Source organism: Bos indicus, chromosome 5, assembly GCF_029378745.1.
Source record: "Bos indicus isolate NIAB-ARS_2022 breed Sahiwal x Tharparkar chromosome 5, NIAB-ARS_B.indTharparkar_mat_pri_1.0, whole genome shotgun sequence".
NCBI classification, from domain to species: Eukaryota; Metazoa; Chordata; class Mammalia; order Artiodactyla; family Bovidae; genus Bos; species Bos indicus.
The window spans coordinates 52,741,330-52,751,751 of NC_091764.1; the positions used below are offsets into that span (position 1 = coordinate 52,741,330).

The 10,422-nt window shown below is 40.3% G+C and overlaps 1 pseudogene; it reads right to left on the reverse strand.

Annotated features, from left to right (window-relative positions):
* Nucleotides 1-529: 529 nt before the first annotated feature.
* Nucleotides 530-2,996, reverse strand: LOC109567488 (WW domain-binding protein 11 pseudogene; annotated as a pseudogene).
* Nucleotides 2,997-10,422: the final 7,426 nt, after the last annotated feature.

Sequence of the window (10,422 nt, forward strand, 5' to 3'; positions counted from 1 at the left end):
CTGAAGGACTGATGCTGAAGCTGAAGCTCCAATACTTTGATGTGAAATGGGATCACCTTCCTTGGTTTCTTTAGGTGAGATTTGTTAGGTTTCTTAATTGTCAAGGTGTACTTTTTGGAAGGAAGTCACTATGGAAGGAAGACTTCACTTAGTGAGGAAGGGTGGGCTATGTTCCACCTCACTGAGGGCCCAATATCTCCATAATTTATTTGAATATTTTTTCTTGAGAGATTTATCTATTCTCCTTCACTCATAGATTTATTCAGTCATTCATTTATATCAATATGGCCTCAAAAATACATTTTTTTTTTCCTGGTGTAGAACATTTATTTATTTATTCCATGGAACACTCAAAGTTTAGATCAGTGGGAATTTTAATCAAAGAATTGTACATTTTCTTCCCACATATATCGCTTTGTATTAGGAAATGACATTGTGATCCATTTCACTACAATATTACAAAATATTTACAAGAAAATATTAAAAATAACTCAAACATGAAAGACAAGATGGGGGTGAAATAAACTGGTTTTTCAAGAAATCTCTACTCCAGTGCCCACAGCACACAATAAGAGAGCCAAAACAAATAACAAGGTTCCCCTTGATCACAAGTTTCAAGGTATTGGAGTAAGGGAAGAAATCTGATGAAAATGATGGTATGAAAGGGGATGGATGTTATTAGCAGCACTGATTCAATAACCAGTTTATTTTGCATGAAATACCCTCTCTTTTATATGCAGTAAATTCTGAACAAGGCTAAACTTTAAGATATTCCTTGAAATGAAATTAAAAATACCCTGACAGTGAAAGCAACTCTTCCACCTAAGCTGAGTAAGAGCCTCTTTCTCCATGAACCACTGATGTGAATAGAAGCCTGATCTAGCATCCAAAGCTGTCACAGCAGCCCTTCCATCTCTTTCATGAAAGCCTCATAGATATAGTCCTTAGTCTGCACCGACACGGGAACAGATGAGCCAAATTTGGGTGCTGTTTTGGCAAGAGGCACAGCAGAATCATCCTCCGACTTCCTCTGCGGAGCAGCAGCAGCCCCTTTATTCTTCCGACGCACCCGCAGTGCGGTCGGCACAAATTGTGTGATCTCTGCCTTGGGATTAGTGATCTGTGGCTTGGCACTGATGGTTGCCGTGGCTTTCTTCTCGATGGTGGCTGCACTTGTGTCATCCGCCTTGGGTCTCTGGATCAAGTTGGGGGGAGCACTTAGAACCCCAGGGTTGGGTAAGGGAGCTGGTGGGAAGAGCCCTGGTGGGGCAGGTCCAAGAGGAGGCACCAGAGGTGGGCGCATCATGCCAGGACGGGGTGGAGGGATACCTGGAGGTGCTGGGGGAGGTAGCCGTGGTGGGGGTCCCCGAGGAGGAGGGCCAGGAGGCAGACCTGGGGGTGGGCCAGGAGGAGGGCCAGGGGGTCGACCGGGTGGTGGGCCTGGAGGTAAAAGGCGGGGCAGAGGCCCTCGGAGTCCTGGCATTCCAGGTGGTCTCAGGAACGGAGGAGCTCCTGGAGGTGGTCCAGGAGGAAGGCCTGTAGGTGGTCCAGGTGGCCGTAAAGGTGGAGCAGGTGGCGGTCCAAGCTGAGGTGGTCCTGGCATGTGGGGTGCTTGTATCTGAGATGGAGGAACAGACTGTGGAGGGGCTTGCTGCTGGGAAGCTGCAGACGTGCCATCAGAGAGAGATTCCTCCTTATGCTGTTTCTGTGATTGCTTTTCTGCTTCAGAATCATCCGAATCTTCATCATCTTCCTCTGAAAATTCCTCCACTTCTCGTCCCTCCTCAGGGATTTCCTGACCTGCCATTCGAAGCATCATGGCTTGGACAGGAGTCAGCTCCTTCATGTTCTTCTTCTTCTTCTTCCTAGATTTTCCAGGCATATCTGCAAACCGTACACTCAGACTTGACTTTTTTCTTCATTGTTTTCTCTCTCAGTGTCATCACGGTGCACAAATTCATCCCCTTCACTTTCTCCATCTGATCTGTCACTGTCGCTGTCATCAGTACTGTCGTCATGCTTATCCTGGTCCATGTCTTCAGGATAGCCATCATCTTCACTGGTGCTAGAAACATCATCGTCATGACCCCGCTGAGCAAGTTCAGGACTATATAACATGTCTTCATCTCGCCTACGAGTCGGAAGATCTAGGGCAAAGCCCACTTTGCGGCCATACATTTGTAAGACTTGAGGAGGAGGTGGGCCCGGGGAGGACCTGGAGGTTTCCTGCCAGGGGGCAAACGTGGAACGCCATGTCCAAGAAGAGGAAGTATAGAAACTGCCCGAGTTGGAGGTCCGTAGGCTGAGGTCTTCTTAAGGATGGAGGGTGGCTGGGCCCTAGGAAGTGGAATGTCCTGGATCAAGATGTTGGAAGGAGCATGCGGCATATCTGGCAGAGGAATACTCTCCACTTCCCCATGCTGGGCATTCTTGACAGCATCAAAATACTGGCTAAGTTGAGCCCTCTTCTGTTCATATTCTACCTCTAACTTTCTCAATTCTTTGTAAATATCTGGATTCTCTTTCTCATAGAGTCGTAGAATAGGTTCAAATGTTTCACGTAGCTTTTTACGCTTGTCTTTCAGCACTTTCTCATTTAATTGTGGCTGCTGCACTGGGTTAAACTCCATTTCATCCAATTTTTCCATATCCCGGATAATTTGTTTGGGATCCTTCATCTTTAAAACTGCAGCTCGTACCATCATGCGCTGTTTTTTGTTCTTCTTTAATTCTCTTTTCCGAGCTTCTTTTCTGGCTTGGTCTGTAGGGTTCATAAATTTTCCACTTTTGGTGGATGACGTGGATCTCCGCCCCATGTTGACAAGTTGTTTGATTTACTTGCTTCTTTAAAAAATAAAACCTAAAACGCTTCTGCTGGGCTCCTGGGGCTGTGAGAAGCGGGGAGGGGATGATTCTCCGCTCGTTTGACTTCGTAAGGGCCTTCACCTTGGCCTTTCGGTCAACCACCCAACCACCACCATCTTGAAACCTCGCGCCCCTCCTCAAAAATACATTTTGTACTTTGGGGTTTTAAGCAACATTACTTGTTTTTACTCAGATTATTCTCACTTTGGCCATTGGGAGATACTTCTGTTGACTCCTATGTCCATTTGACATACACCTATAATTATGCTTTCTTGTTTTTGTTTTCATTTTTTCTTATAGTATTTCCTTGTTTTCTGGCACTAAATATGACCCAGATTCATTTGTATATTTCCTGACAGGGTCTAAAATCAGCCATCTGACTAAAGTGCATTGGTTTCTTTTATTGGAATGGTATTTGAAGACAAGATTCAAGATATCTCAGCTGACATGTACATACTAATCTTCACAATATGTTTGTATGTGTGTGTGCTATCTACATATGTACTTATATATACTATCCATATATGTATATATATATAGGCATATCTATCTATGTCTGTATATAACAATCTGTATCTCTGTAAAGCTAAATAGGAGTTCATAATGATGTCATTTATCTGGAAAGATCAGCAGGAAAAGGTCAGTTTTTCTTCCAATACCAAAAAAAGGCAATGCCAAAGAATGTTCAGCCTACTGCACAGTTGCACTCATCTCACATGCTAGCTTCCCTGGTGGCTCAGATAGTAAAGAATCTGCCTGCAGTGTAGGACACCTGGGTTTGATCCCTGGGTTGGGAAGATCCTCTAGAGAAGGAAATGGCAACCCAATCCAGCAATTGCACATGGAGAATCCCCATGGACAGAGGAGCCTGGCAGGCTACAGTCTATGGGGTTGCAAAGAGTTGGACATGACTGAGCAGCTAAGCACTTGGCACAACACACACACTAGTAAAGTAATGCTCAAAATTCGCCAAGCCAGGTTTCAACAGTATGTGAACCAAGAACTTCTAGATGTTCAAGCTGGATTTAGAAAAGGCAGAGGATCAGAGATCAAATTGCCAAAACCATTGGATCATAGAAAAAACAAGAGAATTCCAGAAAAACATCTACTTCTGTTTGATTGACTACACTAAAACCTTTGACTGTGTGGATCACAACAAACTGGAATATTCTTAAACAGATGGAAATACCAGACCACCTGACCTGCCTCCTGAGAAATCTGTATGCGGGTCAAGAAGCAATAGTTAGAACTGGACATGGAAAAACAGACTGGTTCCAAATCGGGAAAGGAGTACGTCAAGGCTGTATATTGTCACCCTGCTTATTTAACTTATATGTAGAATACAGCATGTGAAATGCTCGGCTGGATGAAACCCAAGCTGGAATCAAGATTGCCAGGAGAAATATCAGTAACTTCAGCTATGCAGATAACACCACTGAAAGGCAGAAAGCAAAGAGGAACTGAAGAGCCTCTTGATGAAAGTGAAAGAGGGGAGTGAAAAAGTTGGCTTAAAACTCAACGTTCAAAAAATGAATGTTATGAACGTTATGGCATCTGGTCCCATCACTTCATGGCAAATAGATGGGGAAACAATGGAAACAGTGTCAGAATTTATTTTTGGGAGCTTCAAAATCAGTGTAGATGGTGACTGGAGGCCATCAAATCAAAAGACACTTGCTCCTTGGAAGAAAAGTTATGACCCACCTAGGCAGCATATTAAAAAGCAGAGACATCATTTTGCCAACAAAGGTCTGTCTGGTCAAAGCTAAGGTTTTTCCAGTAGTCATGTATGGATGTGAGAATTGGACCATAAAGAAATCTAAGTGCTGAATAATTGATGCTTTTGAACTGTGGTGTTGGAGAAGACTCTTGAGAGACCCTTGTACTGCAAGGAGATCAAACCAGTCCATCCTAAAGGAAACCAGTCCTGAATATTCACTGGAAGGACTAATGCTAAACTGAAGCTCCACTACTTTGGCTAACTGATGTGAAGAGCTGGCTCATTAGAAAAGACCCTGATGCTTGGAAAAAAATGTAGGTGGGAGGAGAAGGGGATGACAGAGGATGAGGTGGTTGGATGGCATCATCAACTCTGTGGACATGAGTTTGAGCAGAATTTAGAAGCAAGCTCCAGGAGATGGTGATGGACAGGGAATTCTGGCATGCTGCAGCCAATGGGGTCACAAAGAGTCAGACACAACTGAGTGACTGAACCGAACTGAACTGAATGATGTCTTTGACCATATGCTTCATTACAGCCTCCTTCCCTTCCTTGTAAAATCCATCTTCCAGTAGTGAGTAACTTTGTTTCACCAATCTTCCATTGGTTTATTTAGTTGTTCAGTTCCAATTTATGTGTATGTAGGTGCCAGAATTATTAACCCATGCTGCCTTGGAAAAAAATTACCATCTAGAATAGAATGATTATGTATGGTTTCTTTTGTCTTTAGTTTCACACACTGCATTCAATTCAAAAATTTTCTTAGGTTAGCATCTTTTTACCCTATATCTTTCAGTGAAGTTATATTCATTTGTATAATATAATAGATTGTTTTCTACATACCATACTGGCAACCCTTTACCACCTAAATGTTCTTTTCAAAATATTTGCACACAGTAAGGGTCACGCTTTGTGTTGTGGAGTTCTATGGATATTTGACTAAATATGGCATGTCATGTAACCACCATTAGTGTGTAAACAATTAGTAAGTAGAAACCTCAGTTAAATAGTGAAGAGAGACCAAAAGAAGGCACACTCATGCCCTGCAACAAGAGCAGAGACCAAATGGAAGAAGAAAAACACCCGGACTTCCCTGCCAAGGACTCAGACAATGAAAAGGGATAGACTCCTTGTTACAGTCTTTTCAACTTCCTTTTTCTTCCTATAAAAGCATTCTCCTTCCCTTGCTGAGTGAGAAACTGAACATGCCAGGGTGGCAGACTGCAATTCTCTGCTGATTCTGAAAAAAATCCATCTTTTCTGGAGAAATATCTGGCAGTCTATTTGCTTCAGGTCAACAGGTGTCACAAGGAATAGTTTCCCTAGCCTAAAAAATCTGTCCTTGACCCATTCAACCCTCCACTGACCCTGGCAAAAAGCCTTCAGTTCTATCCTATATAAAATGGGTTAGAAGATGTTCCCTCTACTTGTTTTTTGGAAGAAATTATAGAGAATTGGTATGATTTCTTCTTTAAATACTTGGTAAAATTCACCAAATTATCCAGGCCTGGTGTTTTCTTTATTAAAAGGTTATTAATTATTAATTAAAATTTTAATAGATATAGGCCTATTAAGATTGTCTCTCCTTATGTGAGTTTTGGTAGTCAGCATCTTTCACAGAATTAGTCTATTTTGTCTAGATTATAAATTTGCAGGGCTAGAGGTGTTCATAATATTCCTTATGAATATTTTAAAGTTTTTCAATGTCTCATGAAACCAATAGTGAAGGTCTTTTCATTTCTGATACTAGTAATTTGTGTCTTTTCCCTTTTTTTCTTCTTTAACTTGGCAAAAGTATGGCAATTGTTTTGATTTCTTTTCAAAAAATCTGTTTTAAATTTTTTGGAATTACCATATTCTGTTTTCATTTTCATTGCTTTCTGTTTTGATTTTTATCTTTTCTTTGATTACTTTAGCCTTAAATTACTCTTCTTTTTCTTCTAATGTAAGTTATTGATTATAGGTCTTTCTTCTTTTCTAATTATATGCATTTAATGCTATAAATTTTCCACTGAGAACTGATTTTACTGCATCCCACAAATATTAATAATTTAATATTTTATTTAACTAGAATATTTCTAAAATTCTTGAGGCTTTTGCTTCCATCCATGTGATATTTTCAAATGTTATTTAATTTACAAATAATTAGTAATTATCTAGATAGCATGTTATTGATTTTTAGTTTAATTCCATTGTGATATGGAAACATAACTTTGTGTGATTTCTTTTCTTTTAAATTAACATTTGTTTTGTGGCCCAGAAAGTCCTTTATCTTAGTGACTGTTCTGGACTTGAGAAAAATATATATCCTGGTGGTTTTAGATGAAGCATCCTATAAATGACAACTAGATCACGTTAATTGATGGTTCTGTTCAAGTCAACAATATCCTTTCTGATTTTCTGGCTGCTTGACTCTATCAATTACTGAGAGAGGGGTGTTGAAGTCTGTCCAGCTATAGTAGGGAATATTTTTTCTTGCCGTTCTATTGGTTTTTGTCTCATACAGTTTTACTTTCTTCTGTTATGTGCACACACATTTAAGGTTATGCCTTCCTGGAGAATTATTACTCTTATTATTTAATGTCTGCCTTTATCACAGATAATCATTTTTATTCTGAACTTAGCTTTATCTGAAAGTAATTTAGTTAATCCAGCCACATTAGTGTTAACATAGTATATTTTTCTCCCTCCCTTTACTTTTAATCTATCTGGATTTTTTAGCAGTTAAAGTGGATTTCTTATAGACAGTAGAGTTAGGTCTTTTTTTTTTTTTTAATTTTATTTAATTTTTAAACTTTACATAATTGTATTAGTTTTGCCAAATATCAAAATGAATCCACCACAGGTATACATGTGTTCCCCATCCTGAACCCTCCTCCCTCCTCCCTCCCCATACCATCCCTCTGGGTCGTCCCAGTGCACTAGCCCCAAGCATCCAGTATCGTGCATCGAACTTGGACTGGCATCTTGTTTCACACATGATATTTTACATGTTTCAATGCCATTCCCCCAAATCTTCCCACCCTCTCCCTCTCCCACAGAGTCCATAAAGACTGTTCTATACATCAGTGTCTCTTTTGCTGTCTCGTACACAGGGTTATTGTTACCATCTTTCTAAATTCCATATATATGCGTTAGTATACTGTATTGGTGTTTTTCCTTCTGGCTTACTTCACTCTGTATAATAGGCTCCAGTTTCATCCACCTCATTAGAACTGATTCAAATGTATTCTTTTTAATGGCTGAGTAATACTCCATTGTGTATATGTACCACTGCTTTCTTATCCATTCATCTGCTGATGGACATCTAGGTTGCTTCCATGTCCTGGCTATTATAAACAGTGCTGCGATGAACATTGGGGTACATGTGTCTCTTTCCCTTCTGGTTTCCTCAGTGTGTATGCCCAGCAATGGGATTGCTGGGTCATAAGGCAGTTCTATTTCCAGTTTTTTAAGGAATCTCCACACTGTTCTCCATAGTGGCTGTACTAGTTTGCATTCCCACCAACAGTGTAGGAGGGTTCCCTTTTCTCCACACCCTCTCCAGCATATACAAATATGTAGACTTATGGATTGCAGCCATTCTGACTGGCGTGAAATGGTACCTCATAGTGGTTTTGATTTGCATTTCTCTGATAATGAGTGATGTTGAGCATCTTTTCATGTGTTTGTTAGCCATCTGTATGTCTTCTTTGGAGAAATGTCTATTTAGTTCTTTGGCCCATTTTTTGATTGGTCTTTTTCCCCCCAAGTTCAATCTGAAAATCTTTGTATTTTAATTGATGTATTTAGACCCTTCATCTTTAAAGTGAATACTGATGTGTTTAGATTAATATGTACCATGTTGTTTGTAGCTGGTTTTGAGGTAGGAGATAGATGGGCTCCAGGTTGGACATTTGCAACTAGCCTCCTGTTTGCATTTCTCGAGTCGTGAGATAGGTAGACCCCAGTTGAGCAATTTACAGTCAGCCTTGTATTTACAAATAGCCAGTCCTTTAAACACCTCAAGGTAATAATCATGGCAAGGATAAAGAGAGGAAAAACAAAACAAAACACCTGTTTGGGTAAAGGATTAAGGGATCTCACTCTCCCCATTTTATGACAAGGGAGACACTACATATGCGCAGAAAAACTCCTTGGGGTCAAAAGTCAAGGGATAATGAGTCTAGCTCCTCCCAGAAGCCTTCATTTAGAGATCCATCTTGGCTCGGGGTGCATGTGCACCTGAGGATCTGGAAACAAATAATCCAGGGTGGAAATGGGAGGTGGGGTTGGGTGTTGGAGACAAAGCAAAATGACTGGCCTGAGGGAAGACAAAAACCCAGAAAACTGCCCCCTCATGAAAGATTTAAACTTCTCTGGGTTTGATTCCTGGGTCGGGAAGATCCCCTGGAAAAGGAAATGAACACCCACTCCAGTATTCTTGACTGGAGAATCCCATGGACAGAGGAGCCTGGCAGGCTACAGTCCATGCGGTCACAAGAGTCAGACTGTCTTGGAGACTAAACCACCATCACCAAGGTGCAACTCTCTGAGTTCACCTGTGTGCCTTTCCACATGTACTTTTCTTTTTACTTTGCTCTTTACCTTCTGCCTCCTCACCTGAATTCATTCTTGACTAGGCATGCAAGGACTAGGGACCCTAGCCCTAACTGCTGGCTCCTGTGGTTCAGTAGTTAGGACTCCAGGTCTGGGAAACTAAGACCTTGCTTCCATTTCCCACTCTCTGCTGCTTGCTACAAGCTGTCTTTTACTGCTGCGTGCATCTCAAATCAGTTTCTATTTGTTGCTTTTGTTTATTTTCCTTTTTCTCTGGTTTTAAGCATTTTTTCTATGATTCTATCTTATTTCCTCCTTAGTTTTCAGTTTTTTAAATAATTTTTAAAAGTTACTTTCCATTTACAGTTATTACATAGTATTGAGTCTGTTCCCCATGTTGTCTAATACATCCTTGAGCCTATTTTACACACAATAATTGTACCTCCCACTCCCTGATGCCTATGGTACCCCTCCCCACTTCTCAGGGTAATCACGTGTTGGTTCTCTATATCTGTGAGTCTGCTTCATTTTTAATTTATTTACTAGTTTGTTGTATTTTTTAGATTCCATATATAAGTGATATTATATAGTATTTTTCTTTCTCTGACTTATTTCACTTATCATAATGCCCTTCAAGTCCACCCATATTGTTGCAAATGGAAAAATTTCATCTTTTTTTATGAATGAGTAGTATTCCATTGTATATATATACCACATCTTCTTTATCTATTTATCTGTTTGTAGATACTTAGGCTGCTTCTGTATCTAGGCAATTATAAATAATGATTCTATGAACATGGGGTCCATATATCTTTTCAAAGGGCTGTTTTTTTTTAGATATGTATGTACAATATTGATATATATATATATATATATATATATATATATATATATAAATAATGCTGCTATGAACATTGGGGTTCATATATTTTTTCAAATAACTGTTTATATATATATATATATATATATATATACTTAATTGTAAGCATCAGTTCATTTCAGTTCAGTCTCTCAGTTGTGTCTGACTCTTTGAGACCCTGTGAATCAGAACGCCAGGCCTCCCTGTCCATCACCAACTCCCGGAGTTCACTCAAACTCATGTCCATCGAGTCGGTGATGCCATCCAGCCATCTCATCCTCTGTCGTTTCCTTCTCCTCCTGCCCACAATCCCTCCCAGCATCAGGGTCTTTTCCAGTGAGTCAACTCTTTGCATGAGGTGGCCAAAGTATTGGAGTTTCAGCTTCAGCATCAGTCCTTCCACTGAACACCCAGGACTGATCTCCGTTAGGATAGACTA